This window comes from Triturus cristatus, chromosome 5_1 (genome assembly GCF_964204655.1).
Source record: "Triturus cristatus chromosome 5_1, aTriCri1.1, whole genome shotgun sequence".
In the NCBI taxonomy this organism is placed as follows: domain Eukaryota; kingdom Metazoa; phylum Chordata; class Amphibia; order Caudata; family Salamandridae; genus Triturus; species Triturus cristatus.
Window position 1 is genome coordinate 104,731,929 of NC_140587.1, and position 18,149 is coordinate 104,750,077.

The window sequence follows — 18,149 nt, forward strand, 5'->3', positions numbered from 1 at the left end:
GTGTTCCCTTTCTCCATACTGCCCTCCAGTGTTCCCTTTCTCCATACTGCCCTCTAGTGTTCCCGTTCTCCATACTGCCCTCCAGTGTTCCCTTTCACCATACTGCCCTCCAGTGTTCCCGTTCTCCATACTGCCCTCCAGTGTTCCCTTTCACCATACTGCCCGCCAGTGTTCCCTTTCTCCATCATGCCCTCCAGTGTTCCCTTTCTCCATACTGCCCTCCAGTGTTCCCTTTCTCCATACTGCCCTCCAGTGTTCCCTTTCTCCATACTGCCCTCCAGTGTTCCCTTTCTCCATACTGCCTTCCTCCAGTGTTCCCTTTCTCCATACTGCCCTCCAGTGTTCCCTTTCTCCATACTGCCCTCCAGTGTTCCCTTTCTCCATACTGCCCTCCAGTGTTCCCTTTCTCCATACTGCCCTCCAGTGTTCCCTTTCACCATCATGCCCTCTAGTGTTCCCGTTCTCCATACTGCCCTCCAGTGTTCCCTTTCTCCATCATGCCCTCCAGTGTTGCCTTTCACCATACTGCCCTCCAGTGTTCCCTTTCACCATACTGCCCTCCAGTGTTCCCTTTCTCCATACTGCCCGCCAGTGTTCCCTTTCTCCATCATGCCCGCCAGTGTTCCCTTTCTCCATACTGCCCTCCAGTGTTCCCTTTCTCCATACTGCCCTCCAGTGTCCCCTTTCTCCATACTGCCCTCCAGTGTTCCCTTTCACCATACTACCCTCCAGTGTTCCCTTTCTCCATACTGCCCGCCAGTGTTCCCTTTCTCCATCATGCCCTCCAGTGTTCCCTTTCTCCATACTGCCCTCCAGTGTTCCCTTTCACCATACTGCCCTCCAGTGTTCCCGTTCTCCATACTGCCTGTAGTGTCTTGTGAGATGGAGATGATGGGACCCTTTTGATTCGTGACAGACTCCATAGAAATGTGACTTAAGAGTTCCGGTGCGGTTTATAGAAATCATGATTTGTAATGTTGAATTAATTTACGGTTACACGTTGAGGAAGAAAGACGTGTAATACATAGCTCGATGTGTGGCGTAATCATTTATATGTACCGATGCTGGGGAGGACGCTACAACTGTTGATGAGATGTGGTATATGTAGCGCGAAAAATCGACAATGCTCTCCCAGAGAGTTTCTCTTAAGACAAAAGGGTTTGGCCCTCAATCAGTAAGGCCGGGCCATCCATACTAAACAACAAGCGAAATGCCAATACTGATCACCATTCAATCATCCATTAGCAACAAGATCACACACACCAATTGCTGTGATCCACAAAGTGAATTATTATTTTATTTTTAAATTGTTTTCAATTTTTGTTCTTTGACCAAAATTTCTTTGAATGTTTTATACATTTAAGAGTTTCCTTATTATTCAATATACACAGGAATCACAAAAGTGACATCAATGAAAATAACACGCAATTCACATAACATAATACATATACAACATGAGACCAAAACAACATTTAAGAAGGTTTCTGGCTCAGGTTCTGTACAGTTTCAAACTTCAATAATGTCATGATACCCCTGACTACGATCTCACTAGAAAAGGTTTGTAGGTGTTAACAGAGGTAGTGGTCAAATAGTGACCCTACTTGGCCCACAACAAAGATTTTTTGAATCCTTAATTGTGAGCCACAGTAGTAACACATAAATTTGAACACTTGTTTGGCCAAAAAAGAAGCCGTCGACGTGTTTCGAACCCTGACACGTTTCTTTGAGGGTTTTCCTCAGGACACAGAACATTTCAAGAGCTGAAAATTAAAAGGAAAAAAAAAGATCTAATTAACACACAATATTCATCCACACTTTCACTCTTTCCTCTCACTCCATCGCAACCCAGCCCAATTTCTTTACCTCCATCTCTTAGATTCACTCAATGTAATTCTCTTCAACAAAAGACGACTCTGGACACCTATAGACTGCCACAATTGGCACCAATCTAAGGAAAACGGACACCAAGACTCAATATTAATTAAATTGCTCTAACTCACTTGAAAACGCTGCTAATGCCACTAAACCTTGGAGCACTTACTTTGAAAAATGCCCAATCTCTAGAAACCATCTCCTCCTGACTCAAGATTGTCCTCTTTTCTGTGAAATTTAAAGAAAACATGTGATATGCCCCCTTTGTTGAGTGTGTGCATCAATGAAACTCATTAACATGTTGCTTGCATATGTATCACTAGCAGGCGCAAATTTTAAAGTCAGGTTCTTTGAAACTTGCATCCATTCCGTTATGCAAAATGCGCAAAATATGCATACACCAGTTTATTTGAAAATGGCACTTATTTTATTTAAACCAAATCCGTTCTAGACGCAAAGATATGTAATTAGTCAGTGTCCAAATAATTCTTGTTAGCACTGCACTGTTGTTCTCTCAAACCTAATCGTATTTAGGGTCCATAGGTCCATACAGAGGTAGCGGCTGTCTATAAAAAGACACGCAACTTTTCATCAAATTGCCAAGCGCCAGTATTAATGAAGCCGTTACTGTCTATACTTGCAAATCTAACTTGGGGTCCAAAATATTTTGAAAGACAAAGAGTTGACACACAGTTTATCTCACACAACTTACCAAGCGGTCTTTGCCGAAATAACCTTTTCTTCATACACAGGCGGTCACAGTTGCCGTTGTTCCGTCGTTAGAGCATCTAGTTAGAACACCGGGCTCCAGGTAGGATACAATCTCTACTGGAACGTCTGTTTTTCAGTCCTCCCTTGATTCACTTCCGGGTTAAAGAAATAGTCAAACATGTTTTTTTATTTTGTTGGTGTAAAGCGACATCTATACTTTAAAAATTGTAGATTTTAGTGCCTCTGGTGCCATTTATTCTAAATAAACAAGTGTGTGCCACATCTTGGGTTTATCGGCAAACACATTTCATCAAGCCCAATCCACCGGGTTCAGGGAGTTGTAGTCCGAATGGATCTCAAATGTATTTGTCAACACGATCTAGTGTTCGAGGAATATTATAAATTCACTTAATTTGTCGTCCACGCTTGGACATTCTTTTTTAAAGGTTAAAAAAACATATCCTACTTATCATTTTGATGTGAGCCAAGCCATGGTTCTAATTCAGATAGATGACATGACTTTTCTTTAAAGGATTGTCGGGTAAAACCATATCCAACTGGATATGCAGCAGAATATCTGAATGAATCAGCAGTGACACAAAAACAAACAGACCTCAATATCCTTATATGAATTCATTCATTTATGAAATTTGTCATCAAAAAATCATTTGCAAGGGCCATCATAATACAAAGACATAACAAATAATAACCAAGATAGAACTTAGTGCTCAGTGAAATAAGTGCAAAACAACATACACACAGTGTAATAGTACAAAAATAGATATAATGATGTTATTGGCCAGCAAAACCAAAGTTCATAATAGTCGAGCCCCCTGAGACAATTCAATAGTTAGGGCAGACTCTAAAGGCTGGTCCGGGGAAATTGTCGACGATCCAATCTCAAAAAGCTCTACTGCGGCGAGATAATCTTTTTCGTAGCCGCGGACGAGCTGAGACGTGTTGCTAGCCGTTAAACCACTTGGATTCAGATCGAGGGTAACAGCGCTTTGAGTGACGATTATCTCGCCTCAGTAGAGCTTTATGAGATTGGATCGTCTTGGACCATTATCAAGAAAAAGCAATAGATACCTTATCAACCTTATCAACCTCGTGACAGAGTTACAATCACGACGTTCATCGTTGAGATACATTCAATCACTACCTGCGGAAAGGATTGAATACCCCGCCCAGATTTTAGGCCATCTTTTTGTTACTTGTGTCCTGATGAAGACCCGCACCGACTTATCAGTAGTGCGACAATAGGGTTGAAACGTCAACAATTTCCCCGGACCAGCCTTTAGAGTCTGCCCTAACTATTGAATTGTCTCAGGGGGCTCGACTATTATGAACTTTGGTTTTGCTGGCCAATAACATCATTATATCTATTTTTGTACTATTACACTGTGTGTATGTTGTTTTGCACTTATTTCACTGAGCACTAAGTTCTATCTTGGTTATTATTTGTTATGTCTTTGTATTATGATGGCCCTTGCAAATGATTTTTTGATGACAAATTTCATAAATGAATGAATTCATATAAGGATATTGAGGTCTGTTTGTTTTTGTGTCACTGTTGATTCATTCAGATATTCTGCTGCATATCCAGTTGGATATGGTTTTACCCGACAGAACTATTGTAATTTTGATATAAATCTGCCCAGGTTCTGAGGGATACTGGGTTACCCCATTGCCTTTCGAAAAAATTTTCTTTAAAGGAGGCAGGTGGTCTATTTGGTATGATTTCGTATATTGTATTTTGGGCATCATTCAATCAACTTTGAAGGCCTCAAGGTGTTATAATCTGGCAAAACATAATTTAATAGAACCATCTTCAAAGAATATATTCTATTTCAGCGATCCAGTTATATCAGAAATCCATGGTAAAACCATAAATGTAATGTATCACTGTGGCCACTCTCAGTCCTTAGATTAGATCCTTTGATTTATTCTTGCTGTTTATCTCATTGTTCTTGACAAAGAACAGGTAAAGTTTATTGAATACAGATCTGGTTTGAGCAGTTGATTGTACTGTTGAAAAATCAATTATTCACAGGTTCTGGGTGTTAATTCATTCAAGCCATTAATTGCAGTATTGTTCTTCAAAATTAAAAATGCTTCTTGCTGGCTTAGACTTCGTTCAATGTCTCCACCTCTAATATCTTGTTCTACAGATGAAATCACTGTCCATTTCAATTCCGCTTCTGTATGTTTCTCCTCTACACAGTGGTTCACCAAAGGGGCTGTTAAAACTTTTTTCAAATTCTGTATTTATGTTGAGTAATACGTTGTCCTACTTCTTGATTTGTTTTTCCAATGTACAACATGTTACACAGACAAATGATGCCGTAAACTACTTTTTTAGCTTTGCAGTTGGTGAATGTGTTATGTTTCCAGAACACGGTCTTGTAGGAAAACAAGTTCCCTTCAATTACTTGGGTGCAACACACACAGGTTCCACATTTGTGGTGTCCCTGAATAGAAGGTAAGTTGAGATAATGACGCATGGTTGTTTTTGGTGATGACATTGGAAGGGCTGCCCGAACAATTTAATTGCCTACACTTTTCTCCTTTTTTAACGCAAATAATGGTTCCAATTTTGTTTTCTCTTTCTTGGTTAATAGTTCTTCACATGGTGTCCACCATGCTCTTTTCATCGACCGTTTAGGCAATTTTTTGGGATTTCCACGATCTTTTAATTTGTATATTAAGTTGTTTGCATGGAACTGATCATCTGTTTTTTCTGTACAATGTCTTCTTATCCTCAAAAATTGGCCGTAGGGGAGATTATCTCTTAAACTGCGAGGATGGTGACTGGCATGATGCAAAGCTTTATTCCTATCTGTAGGTTTAGTGTTGAGTGTCATTTTTTTTTTAATGAATCTTTTTATTCAACAATCATCGACATATAACAAGTCATACAATACACAGTATTAATCAAGGCACATACGGTAATCCGGATGACCCCAGGTACCGTATGGAAAGATGGCTCCTTCCGGGAGGCAATAATAATAGGGCACTATATTCGAGACGGACTAGATTTCGTCTCACTGGCCCCACTGGCCATTCCGTAAAGGTGTGGCATGCAGCTACGAAATCCCTCGGATGGGGGAACACACTAACGCTGGCAACCCCCCTGTGGGACTCTGAGCGACTGGGTGACTTGTGGAAATCAAAAGGATTTAGTAATTGGGACTTGATTGGAATTTCCTGGATTGCAGATCTGTGGGAAAAAGGGTATGTTAACACGAACTGACTGCCACTGAATGTTTTCGCTACGCCCAAGTGTGTCACGCGTTGCACTCCCTCCTTCCAAAGGGTTCCTCCCCTCCGGAGGCCTCTCCATTAGAGGATAGATTACTTGACAGCCACCTCCCTGAAAAAACTCTCTCTCTTATATATCAAAAATTAATATACAATATGGAAGACCCCCTTTAGGGTCTCAGGAATAGATGGGTGGCAGAGGGTATAGAAATGGATGATGAGAAGTGGCAAGACGCAGTGTCTTCCCCTAGAGTGGTAACTATCCCGGCACGGCTCAGGCTGGTGCAGCTCAAAATCCTGCATAGGACATATATTACGGGACCACGTTTGGTGCAGATGGGTAGAGCGACCGAAGGGGATTGTCGGATAGGGTGTGGACATCCGGGCACCTTTATGCACATCATATGGGACTGCACACACATTCAGACATATTGGAGGGAGGTACACAGGGTTATGAGTGCCGTGTTGGAAACGGTTCTTCACCCGGAGGCACGCCAATGTCTCCTGAACATTTGGGAACCTACTGATTTGAATGCACATCAGACACAATGGGTCACTTTGGGGTCAATGATAGCTAAAAGAAATATTGCTCAGGCCTGGGGAGCCGCAACGCCACCCACAGTAGGAACATGGGAAACAAACCTAGACTGGTGCATGTTCCGGGAAAAGACAGTCTACGTGGCCCGTAGCTGCCCCAAAAAATGGTCACGAATTTTGAGTGCGTGGAACTCCTATCATGGATATATATGCCCTCCCGCTCTCAACTGTGAACTGGATGATCGACTTTCCCCATGATTTATCCAATGATGTATACTGTGAATGATGATTGTATAAGTCCGTCTAGCCTGCAATGACCTTGATTGTATTGTATGACTTGTTATATGTCGATGATTGTTGAATAAAAAGATTCATAAAAAAAAAATGACACTCCACACTAAACCTACAGATAGGAATAAAGCTTTGCATCATGCCAGTCATCATCCTCGCAGTTTAAGAGATAATCTCCCCTACGGCCAATTTTTGAGGATAAGAAGAAATTGTACAGAAAAAACAGATTATCAGTTCGATGCAAACAACTTAATACACAAATTAAAAGATCGTGGACATTCCCAAAAATTGCCTGAACGGTCGATGAAAAGAGCATGGTGGACACCATGTGAAGAACTATTAACCAAGAAAGAGAAAACAAAATTGGAACCATTATTTGCGTTAAAAAAGGAGAAAAGTGTAGGCAATTAAATTGTTCGGGCAGCCCTTCCAATGCCATCACCAAAAACAACCCTGCGTCATTATCTCAACTTACCTTCTATTCAGGGACACCACAAATGTGGAACCTGTGTGTGTTGCACCCAAATAATTGAAGGGAACTTGTTTTCCTACAAGACCATGTTCTGGAAACGTAACACATTCACCAACTGGAAAGCTAAAAATGTAGTTGTGGCGGGACCGATGGAAACACAGAAACAGTGGTAGATGGTAACGAAGATTTTATTGGTCTTAAGACCCTATTTCTATAAGTCGCCGGTCTATAGTACGGTAAGGGGGAGTCCGACTCTTGCTCCGGGGACACACGGCCTCTAGGAAATGTCTTTCCTCGTCTGGTCCGCTCCAGTATGACGTCGTCTCCGGAGGACAGCTCTCAGTAACACGGCGTATGTGAAACAAAAGAAAAGGAAGACTGGAATCAGTCGGGTGCTCACTTCGTGCTTTATGTGAGGGAAGGGTAGTGAGGAGTCACACAGTGCTCTTTTCAAAACTTCTAGGTGTCGGTGGTGTTCGGGATAGGGTATAAGGGTAGTCGGCTTTTACGGTTTTGTCAGCCCCTTTCGTCCCGCCCAACCCGAGATACGTGCTCGTACCTGTTGGAGCCACGCTTCTCCTGAAATGTGGCGGGGCGAGTCGCAGAGTCGTTGGCCTCCAGGCTCCGGTACCCTCGGGGTCGGTCTTGCAGACGTTCCTCCGTCGTCTGTCTCTCTCTCGGGTTCGTTCCCAGCAATCTCTCTCCTCTCGTTCTTGTCGTCGTTGGGTAAGGAACACAGCCAACTCTCTCTACTTCCTGGATTTGAGCTCCTCTCCTTTTCTACGTCATCGGTGTAGGCGGGGCAGTTAAAGAAATACAGTGCCCTTTTTCTCCAGCGGCTCGTGTGTGAAGTTCCGCTTTCCAGGCTTCAGGCTGCTGGAGGGAGAGAGGGGAGAGGGGATTGTTCACGCACTCTGTTACCAGAGGTAGACTCCCATCCTCGTCTGTACGGGCCTCCTCGTCACACACCACCCCTCCTGGAATCTCCCGATCGGGGAGAGGAAACCGGGAGAGAAAGGGGATTACTCTTTTTAGGGAATTTAAGGCTTTCCACGTAGCGGGGGTGGGATGTTGATATGTCTGAGGCTTGTATTCCTTTTTTAGGGTATCAGTTAGTGGAGCTGCTATATCTGAGAATAAGGGTATGAACCGGCGATAGTAGCCTATGAGTCCCAAAAAAGCTCTCATCTCTTTTTTGTTAGTGGGAAAGGGGGTTTCGGAAATGGCTCTGACCTTCTCTATTTGGGGCTCGATGACCCCATGCCCTAAGACATACCCCAAATACTTCACTTTGTGGTAGCCCACTCTGGACTTTTTAGAGTTCACGTGTAAACCCGCCTTCTGCAGGGCCTGAAGCACCAAAGATATATGTAAGAGGTGGCTCTCCCAGCTGGGACTGAAGATTATAATATCGTCTAGGTATGCCGAGGTAAAGGAATGGTGTTCTCTTAACACCTCGTTCATTAAACGTTGAAACGTCGCCGGCGCTCCATGTAGCCCAAACGGTAATACGTTAAACTCGAACAATCCATCTGGTGTTGCAAAGGCCGTTTTATTGCGGTCTTCCTCTCGTAGAGGTACTTGCTAATATCCTTTGGTCAAGTCCAGGTTACTGATATATTTGGCTTCTCCGAGCTTTTCGATAAGCTCGTCAATTCGGGGAATTGGATAGGCATCAAATCAAGAAAGGTTGTTTAGGGCGCGAAAGTCCATACAGAACCTCGTGCCTCCGTCTGGTTTAGGGACCATCACTATCGGTGAAGACCAGTCACTCCTGGATGGCCTTATTATCCCGAGACGTAGCATTTCTTGGACCTCCTTCTGGACCGCCATTCGTTTGGCGGCGGGTATCCGGTATGGTCGCTTCTTAACGACTGTTCCCGCGGGGGTGTCGATCCGGTGTTCTATCAGGGAGGTTTTTCCAGGGGCATCCGAAAACAAGGAGGAGAAATGTGCTAGGGTTTCATGTAGGCTTTCTTTCTCTTGCTGTCTGAGGTCGTCATTCACAACTAGGTCCCCTAAAGTAGAGGATGAGGGAGAACCCGTTGGTACGGAGAGATGGGCGCTCTGCGGCGGAGGACCGATCCACTTCTTCAGAAGGTTAATGTGATATACCTGAGTCTTTCGAGGGGAAACCTGGATCTTGTAGCTGGTCTTCCCGATGGTCGCGACGACTCTATAGGGACCCATCCATTCTGTTTGAAATTTTCGGGTAGAGGAGGGTAACAGTACCAACGCCCAGTCGTCCACTTCCAGTGTCCTCCATTTTTTTCCTTTATCATAGCAGATCCTTTGTCGTTCTTGACTTTTTTCCAAGTTGACGTAGGCCAATTCCCTTAGTTTCCCCAGTTTGCTTTTTAGAGCCTGTGTATATTCAAGAATACCTCGTTCGTCGCCTGTATCTTTTTCCCATGCTTCCTTGGTCATTTCGAGTAGGGTTCTGGGGTGGCGCCCATACAGCATCTCAAATGATGAACAGCCGAGGCTGCTCTGAGTTTGTCCCCGTATTACGTACAGGGCCAAAGGTAACATGAGATCCCATTCTTTCCCGCTCACGGAGAGCATCTTCTTTATCGTGGTCTTGAGGGTCCCGTTGTAACGCTCGACAAGTCCATCCGTTTGGGGATGATATACCGATGTTCTAATGTGTCTGAGATCCACCAGTCTGCACACCTCCTTCATTAATTTGGACACAAACGGGGTACCCTGATCGGTTAAAATCTCCTTTGGGAACCCCACCCGGGAGAACAGCTCAATGATCTTCTCGGCTATAGACTGGGAGGTAGGGACTCGCAAGGGGAAGGCTTCGGGGAATCTAGTGGCGTAGTCCACTATGACCAGAGCGTATTGGTTCCCTCTTCTGGTTTTGGGTAAGGGTCCTATCAGATCTAGGCCAACTCTCGAAAGGGGTCCCTATAATGGGGAGAGGTTGTAAAGGGACTGCAGGGGGCGATGCGTGTTTTTCTTCTGAAACAACTCGCAAGACAGACAATGTTGCTTTATGTCTTTATATATTCCGGGCCAGTAAAAATGCCTCAACACATTCTGGGTGGTTTTTTCACTGCCGATGTGTCCTGCTAGTAAATGGGAATGGGAATAAAACATGATTTGCTCCCTAAATGTGGTGGGAACCAAGAGTTGTAGGGGGTCTTCCTTGTTTCCTTGTCTATACAATAAGCCACCTTGGATAAGAAATCGGGGAAACTTGGAGTCGGGAACTCCCTGAGTGAAGTGTGCCTGTTCCCAAGTGTTATAAAGAGTGGAGTCAATAGCTTGGGCGAACTTGAAATTCCTATCCCCTACCCAAGGTTCTGGAGTGATATATGCCGGATGGGGTTGGTTCGTCACTATCTCTGACTTTTCGCTCGGAGGCTGGAAGTTCATGGAACGAGAGAACAGCTCTAGAAACTTGGGGTTATCAGTCCCTATTATCAGTTCTTCAGGTAGGGTGTCTAGGACCCCCACCTTAACAAGGTGCCGACTACCCTCAGGAACCTCAAGTGAAATAATAGCCACCGGATATGGTCTTACGTCCCCATGAACACATTTAATACATATCAGGGCATGGGGGATCACTTGTCTAGGTCTCACAAACACCCCTCGTATCACTGACTGCCTGCAACCTGAGTCTAGCAGAGCCTTGAATGTTTTCCGATTCACCCTTACTCTTACATGGTATGAGCTTCCCAGTTCCGCAGTGTACAGGACAGACTTGGGGATGTACCCCACCTCTATTGGTTCTTCGGTTGGCCTCCGGTGTGGACATAAGCGCGCAATGTGTCCCCATGTCCCACACTCAAAACATTGAGGGCCTTTAAAGGAGGGGACCTCCGGTCTGAATGGCCTCTGGGGGTTTGCCTCTACGTGCGGACAGGGTTTTTTCTCCATTTTAACAAGGGGAGGTCGAGAGGGCTTTTCAGTTTCCCAAGGGGTTGATCGCGGTTGTGCTCGGGCATAGGAGGAGGCCATTTCTATGGCTTGGGCTGTAGTCAACTGGGAGTGCTGTCGTAACCACTTTTGTGTGTTATATGGCAACGCATCCAGATATTGCTCCAAATATATTTTGTCCATTATTTCTTCTTTTGAACTAGAAACTGGGATGAGCCATTTGTCAGCAGCCATTTTGAGGCGAAAGAACAGGGTCTTTGGGTTCCCTCCCGGAGTTCCCCGTTCTTTTCAGAAACGTACCCGATAGGATTCTGCGTCAAGTCCGAGGTGGTCAAGGATTATGGTTTTGATGGCGGCGTAGGGGACGTTGCCTGTAGCGTTGGCGACCTGATAGGCCGCCTGAGCCTCGCCGGTTAGCAGAGGAGCCAAAAACAAGGGCCATTTCTCCAGTGGCCACCCACAAGCCAGGGCGGCTCTCTTAAAGTTGAGTAAAAATGCGTCGGGGTCCTCCCCTGAAACATATTTCTGTAGGGATATCCCCGAGGGGCCGGGAGGGGGATGCCGGGTACCTTGAGCTGGACCGGCGGATGGTTCCCCTATCATTTTCTGTAATCCCTCTATCTGGGCAGCGGTCATATTTTTAAAGGTGTCTCTGTCTGCTTGAGCGGAAGTAAGTTGTTGTTCCACCACCCATCCGAGCTGTTCTTGTCCCTTTACTAGGTGTTGGAGTAACTCCTCCATCTTGGGGTTACAGATGGCTCGTGTTATGCCCGCATTCTCCACCACTTGTGGCGGGACCGATGGAAACCCAGAAACAGTGGTAGATGGTAACGAAGATTTTATTGGTCTTAAGACCCTTTTTCTATAAGTCGCCGGTCTATAGTACGGTAAGGGGGCGTCCGACTCTTGCTCCGGGGACACACGGCCTCTAGGAAATGTCTTTCCTCGTCTGGTCCGCTCCAGGATGACGTCGTCTCTGGAGGACAGCTCTCAGTAACACGGCGTATGTGAAACAAAAGAAAAGGAAGACTGGAAATAGTCGGGTGCTCACTTCGTGCTTTATGTGAGGGAAGGGTAGTGAGGAGTCACACAGTGCTCTTTTCAAAACTTCTAGGTGTTGGTGGTGTTCGGGATAGGGTATAAGGGAAGTCGGCTTTTACGGTTTTGTCAGCCCCTTTCGTCCCGCCCAACCCGAGATACGTGCTCGTACCTGTTGGAGCCACGCTTCTCCTGAAACGTGGCGGGGCGAGTCGCAGAGTCGTTGGCCTCCAGGTTCCGGTACCCTCGGGGTCGGTCTCGCAGACGTTCCTCCGTCGTCTGTCTCTCTCTCGGGTTCGTTCCCAGCAATCTCTCTCCTCTCGTTCTCGTCGTCGTTGGGTAAGGAACACAGCCAACTCTCTCTACTTCCTGGATTTGAGCTCCTCTCCTTTTCTACGTCATCGGTGTAGGCGGGGCATGGTGAGAGCTCGGCCCAGTTAAAGAAACACGGGTCCCCTTTTTCTCCAGCGGCTCGTGTGTGAAGTTCCGCTTTCCAGGCTTCAGGCTGCTGGAGGGAGAGAGGGGAGAGGGGATTGTTCACGCACTCTGTTACCAGAGGTATACTCCCATCCTCGTCTGTACGGGCCTCCTCGTCACAGTAGTTTACGGCATAATTTGTCCATGTAACATGTTGTACATTGGAAAAACAAATCGAGAGTAGGACAACGTATTACTCAACATAAATACAGAATTTGAAAAAAGTTTTAACAGCCCATTTGGTGAACCACTGGGTAGAGGAGAAACATACAGAAGCGGAATTGAAATGGACAATGATTTCATCTGTAGAACAAGATATTAGAGGTGGAGACATTGAACGAAGTCTAAGCCAGCAAGAAGCATTTTTAATTTTTAAGAACAATACTGCAATTAATGGCTTGAATGAATTAACACCCAGAACCTGTGAATATTTGATTTTTCAACAGTACAATCAACTGCTCAAACCAGATCTGTATTCAATAAACTTTACCTGTTCTTTGTCAAGAACAATGAGATAAACAGCACGAATAAATCAAAGGATCTAATCTAAGGACTGATAGTGGCCACAGTGATGCATTACATTTATGGTTTTCCCATGGATTTCTGATATAACTGGATCCCTGAAATAGAATATATTCTTTGAAGATGGTTCTATTAAATTATGTTTTGCCAGATTATAACACCTTGAGGCCTTCAAAGTTGATTGAATGATGCCCAAAATACAATATACGAAATCATACCAAATAGACCACCTGCCTCCTTTAAAGAAAAGTCATGTCATCTATCTGAATTAGAACCATGGCTTGGCTCACATCAAAATGATAAGTAGGATATGTTTTTTTAACCTTTTAAATAAGAATGTCCAAGCGTGGACGACAAATTCAGTGAATTTATAATATTCCTCGAACACTAGATCGTGTCGACGAATACATTTGAGATCCATTCGGACTACAACTCCCAGAACCCCTTGGATTGGGCTTGATGAAATGTGTTTGCCGATAAACCCAAGATGTAGCACACACTTGTTTATTTAGAATAAATGGCACCAGAGGCACTAAAATCTACAATTTTTAAAGTATAGATGTCGCTTTACACCAACAAAATAAAAAAACATGTTTGACCATATCCGTAACCCGGAAGTGAATCAAGCGAGGACTGAAAAACAGACGTTCCAGTAGAGATTGTATCCTACCTGGAGCCCGGTGTTCTAACTAGATGCTCTAACGACGGAACAACGGCAACTGTGACCACCTGTGTATGAAGAAAAGGTTATTTCGGCAAAGACCGCTTTGTAAGTTGTGTGAGCTAACCTCTCCCAGGTCAAACAGGATGACAATAGAAGCCATCTCCGAGTCATTGGATGATCATCCAACTACTGTAGAAGTAATTTTCTTGTCATCCAACATCATCAAGCTCTTAAAGTCATCAGCAAGGTTTAGAAACTCGCCCTGACAATTTGAGGATGACTTGGAAATGATTACCTGATGACTTCACCAGATGGGATTATTCCTGATGATTTCAGGATGACTTGAAAATGAGCATTTGATTACTTCGCAGGCGCTATTTGCAATCAACAGGAGGAGAAGATTAGTTGATTACTTTTAGAGCATATCCACCAATTTAGTTTCATTTTTGTTATAAAAGTTTAACCCGTTATGCGATTTTGTGATTTCAGAATTGCATGATTACTGCACAATGAAAACCATTTCAAATATTACATGAATCTTTTATTATATGCAAATGAGCACCCAGTGTCAGATAACTGTGTTTTATTTAAATCACAGTTAATACTTTTACAGGCTTTTATTATACTTGTAAACATTTTTTTTAATGATTATTAAAAACAAAGATCCAAGCATTAAAATGATCAACAATTAATATTAATGATGCAAATGAAGCATTGAAGGCAGGACCACTGGGAATGATTTATTTTTATTTTTTATTTTTTTATTTTACGGAGTTTTATATAGCGCGAACTTGACCCGAATAGGGTATCAGAGCGCTTTACATAGCACCAGTTGCGTTACATGAGGACACATTCATTTTTTATATTTTTTAGGCACGGGGAGTTTAAGTGATTTGCCCAGAATCACAGGATGTTCAGCGTCATTGTCGAGACTCGAACCCGGTTCCCCAGATTCGAGCCGTTAGGCACACTCCTCTCCCTTCAGTCGCAGGGACCTGATTCGGGCTGCTGCGAGGACTAAAACCCCTGCTTGGATTTTTTGACTCAAAAATTCACCAGACCATCATACAGGCCACGATCTTATCTAGACTGGATTACAGCAATTCTCTATTTTAGGTGCCAATAAATCCAGCACTAAACGCCTTCAAAGAGTGCAAAACGCAGCAGCTCGTACTCTCTTGGCGCTCACGAAATCTTGCTCAGTGGATAAGCTTCTGCCGAAGCTGCACTGGTTGCCAGTGGAAAAAAGAATTCAGCTTAAGACACTGTGCATTTCTCATAAAATTCTGACCCAACATGCACCTCCGTCCTAACAGAAATGCCAGCACTGTACGTCCCGAGGCGCACCCTGCGCTCAGCTGACCGAGTGCTAGCCTGCACCCCCCCCCCCCCCGAGTCTTAAGAGGTAGAGCTGGAGGACGCTCTTTCAAGGTCTTGGCACTATCTATTAGAGGCATTCAGAACCACCTGACGATTCGCAAAGCCTTAAAGACCGGGCTAGTTCCGGCTTAATCCTTCTTCCCCTGGCGATCTCTAGTTATGTGTACCTGAGAAGCGCGGGGACGCCCCGTCGCTGGGGCAGCCATGCGCTGTTCAAATCCTTAAAATAAAATAAATAAATAAATACTGCACAACGATGTTGCACTACGGAAGGTTAGGAGCTGAGGGAAAGAAGGCGGCCGGCGAGTAGCGGGTCGCGGGAGGTTCCCCAGAGCATTTGTGGTTTCTAGCGATGGGCAGCGAGTGAAGGAGGTCGCTGTTTTCCCTAACCCTACCTAAATAGATCCTGCGCCGACTTACCCGAGAATGGGTTTGTAGTATCACAATAGCGTAAAATTCATACCCTTTTCCTTGAGCTGCGGTGGAGCGTTTTTGAAATGTAGTATGCAATAATGCAGCAGGATGAGGCAAATTATGGTGCATATACTACGTAAAATAGGGCAAACTTTTCTTTTAAGGTCAGTTCAGGGCTCTCTTCATCAGGATCACCTGCAGTCTTGGTTTTAGACTGAAGGTCCTGCAGGGCTTCTTTAGAGAGGGTGTAGCGGTCCAATTTATTGGACTTGATTGTCTTGGATCCCCTGACCCAGGCAGATTTAGGTTTATCCATGGTGAATCCTGGACAGTACAGATCACTGCAGCTCAGTTCAATTATTGGTCTTCTCAATATTCAGGGGGCAGCTGTGTTACATGCGCATGGGGCGTACTCTCGGCGGGTCAGTAATATGCAGAGGCGACACGATGGAGGGCCCTCCACTATACAGCCGCAGATGGCGTGCTCCTCACTGCAAAGACTAACTGGGCAGCATTTACGGCGCCTCTCAACTCCCAGGCCGCCAGTCTTTGCCACGCCCACCACCACACCACAGGGATGGTGCTCAATCCTCCGTGTGTGGTTAGGCCACCACTTCCGCCTCTGCTGCGAACTTAGCTCGTTCGTGGGGGACCCGGTTGTAGAGAAATGGGATACCCGGCCCCAGTACAATGACTACTGTCCACCGCCACCCAGCAGGGTTGGCCGCCGGTACAAGGATGCAGGGGGGAGGGGGGAAAGAGAAGCAGCGGTAAAGTCTTCAATATGAGCAAATGTGGTGGTAAAACCGCCTCCTCTACCCCTGCTCCCCAAAGTACACCACCTCCAGGCATCCAAATCACCGTGGCAGTCTCTCTCTTCGTCCCATGCCGATGTTGAGTTCAGCGCTGCTAATGCTCCGCACGCCGACCTCTCTCACTCGGCGCCGGAAGCAGCGCCGCTCAGGTCTAAGCACTGCTCGCTGCGTTGTCTGCGTGCAAGGCAAGGATTCAAGCCAGTCGCGGCCGCACTCTCCAGGCACCTCAGCGGAACGGGCCACCACTCCAGTCCCCGGCTTCCACGCCCCTGTAGGCCGCAAGCGAACGGAGCACACAACTCTCGTTTTGTGCAGTCTGGAGCTACGGGGGTCTCGGGAATCGGAACCGCTTGACTTCTAGAGCGTTACCCTTCACTAGGGGTCAGATCAATGTGAGGGATAAACGAATTAGGGGAAAGGGTCAGCGGAGCTGCAAACTTAGGCGGCCATCACGCTCAGCAGCTTGGCCTCACCCCCTGGAGTGTCATTTTTAATAGTCCATCGGATGCATAAACTTCGACATCTAGAAATGTGATACAAGTCGCATTGTGGTGTGCGCTGAAGTTAATTTCTGGTGATCTCTCATTGAGCCAGCAGTGGAATTTCTCAAGCGCCTCTTCTTCTCCAGTCCGTATAAAAAATAAGTCGTCAATAAACCGTACCCAGTTGGAAATATGATGTACAAATGGATTGTTAATAAAGACATATTTGTTCTCAAATTTGCCCATGTATAATACAGCAAATTCCGGTGCGAATGGACAACCCATCGCGGTTCTAACTTGTTAGTAGAAGTCCCCATCAAATGTAAAATAATTTTTCTTTAAGGAAAACCTTGCCAAGCTCATAATAAGTTCTGTTGGAACTTGTTCCAGCCATGTCCAAAGAGTTTGCCATGGTCCAGCAAATTGCTTGTGCATGCCTCAGTCAAAGTGAAGATTGACAGATGGCGTATGTGAAGTCAAAGCACCACTCGAGCCAGTGCGAAGCTTTTGAAGAAAACGAAAGCCCCCCAAAGAAGTTTACTCAGCGTTTGCCAGAAACCTACTGGTAAAGTCGTGAAAGAGGTACTGCACTGCAATGCAACACTGAGCTATAAGTCATACGGAATGATAATCCTGAAGGTAGCGACAACCGGGTACAAAAAAGAGCTAAAGTCGAGGGCAGGCCATCTCGATGGTGGCTGACCACAAGAAAAACCAACAAAAAGAGGTACACGATCTAGAACAGGGGGTGGCCCGGGCAGAGGCTGACCATGCCACACGCATAGATGACGACACTACACATAGAGTACTCCTGGCGCAAAAAGAATACAAGTCCTATGTATGGGAGGCGGCAAAAGCCAGACACGCCACAACGCAGCATACGATCTATGAGCTAGGGGATAAAGCGGGTAGACAGTTAGCCTGGCTGGAAAAAAAGGAGCGTGCGGCTAGATGGGTGGCGCGGATCCAGTTAGAACCTGGTGGTTACACGTCGGAGCCTCGGCAAATTGCGGAAGCCCTGTCGACACATTACAAAACGATCTATACTCCAGAGGCCACTTCCACTGTTGTGGACAATCTGGCATTCCTCAGAGACATCGCTATGCCCACGTTGGCCCCATCCGAGGTTGCGGCCTTTGAAAAAGACCTGAAAGCAGAAGAAATGACACTTGCAATAGCCGCCCTCCGTACTGGGAAGGCGCTGGGGCCAAATGGAATTCCAGTGGAATTCTATAAGAAAGCCACGACTTACATAGTTCCGCATCTATTGGGCATGTACACGGACAGTTTAAAGAAAGGGATTCTACCCCGGGATCAGAGACTGG

At 45.4% G+C, this 18,149-nt stretch overlaps 1 protein-coding gene across 6 annotated transcripts in view; it reads left to right on the forward strand.

The window, feature by feature from the left end:
- Positions 1–18,149, forward strand: part of LOC146830324 (GTPase IMAP family member 9-like) — a 159,978-nt gene that overhangs the window by 96,785 nt on the left and 45,044 nt on the right. The gene's annotated exons all lie outside the window — the stretch shown is intronic.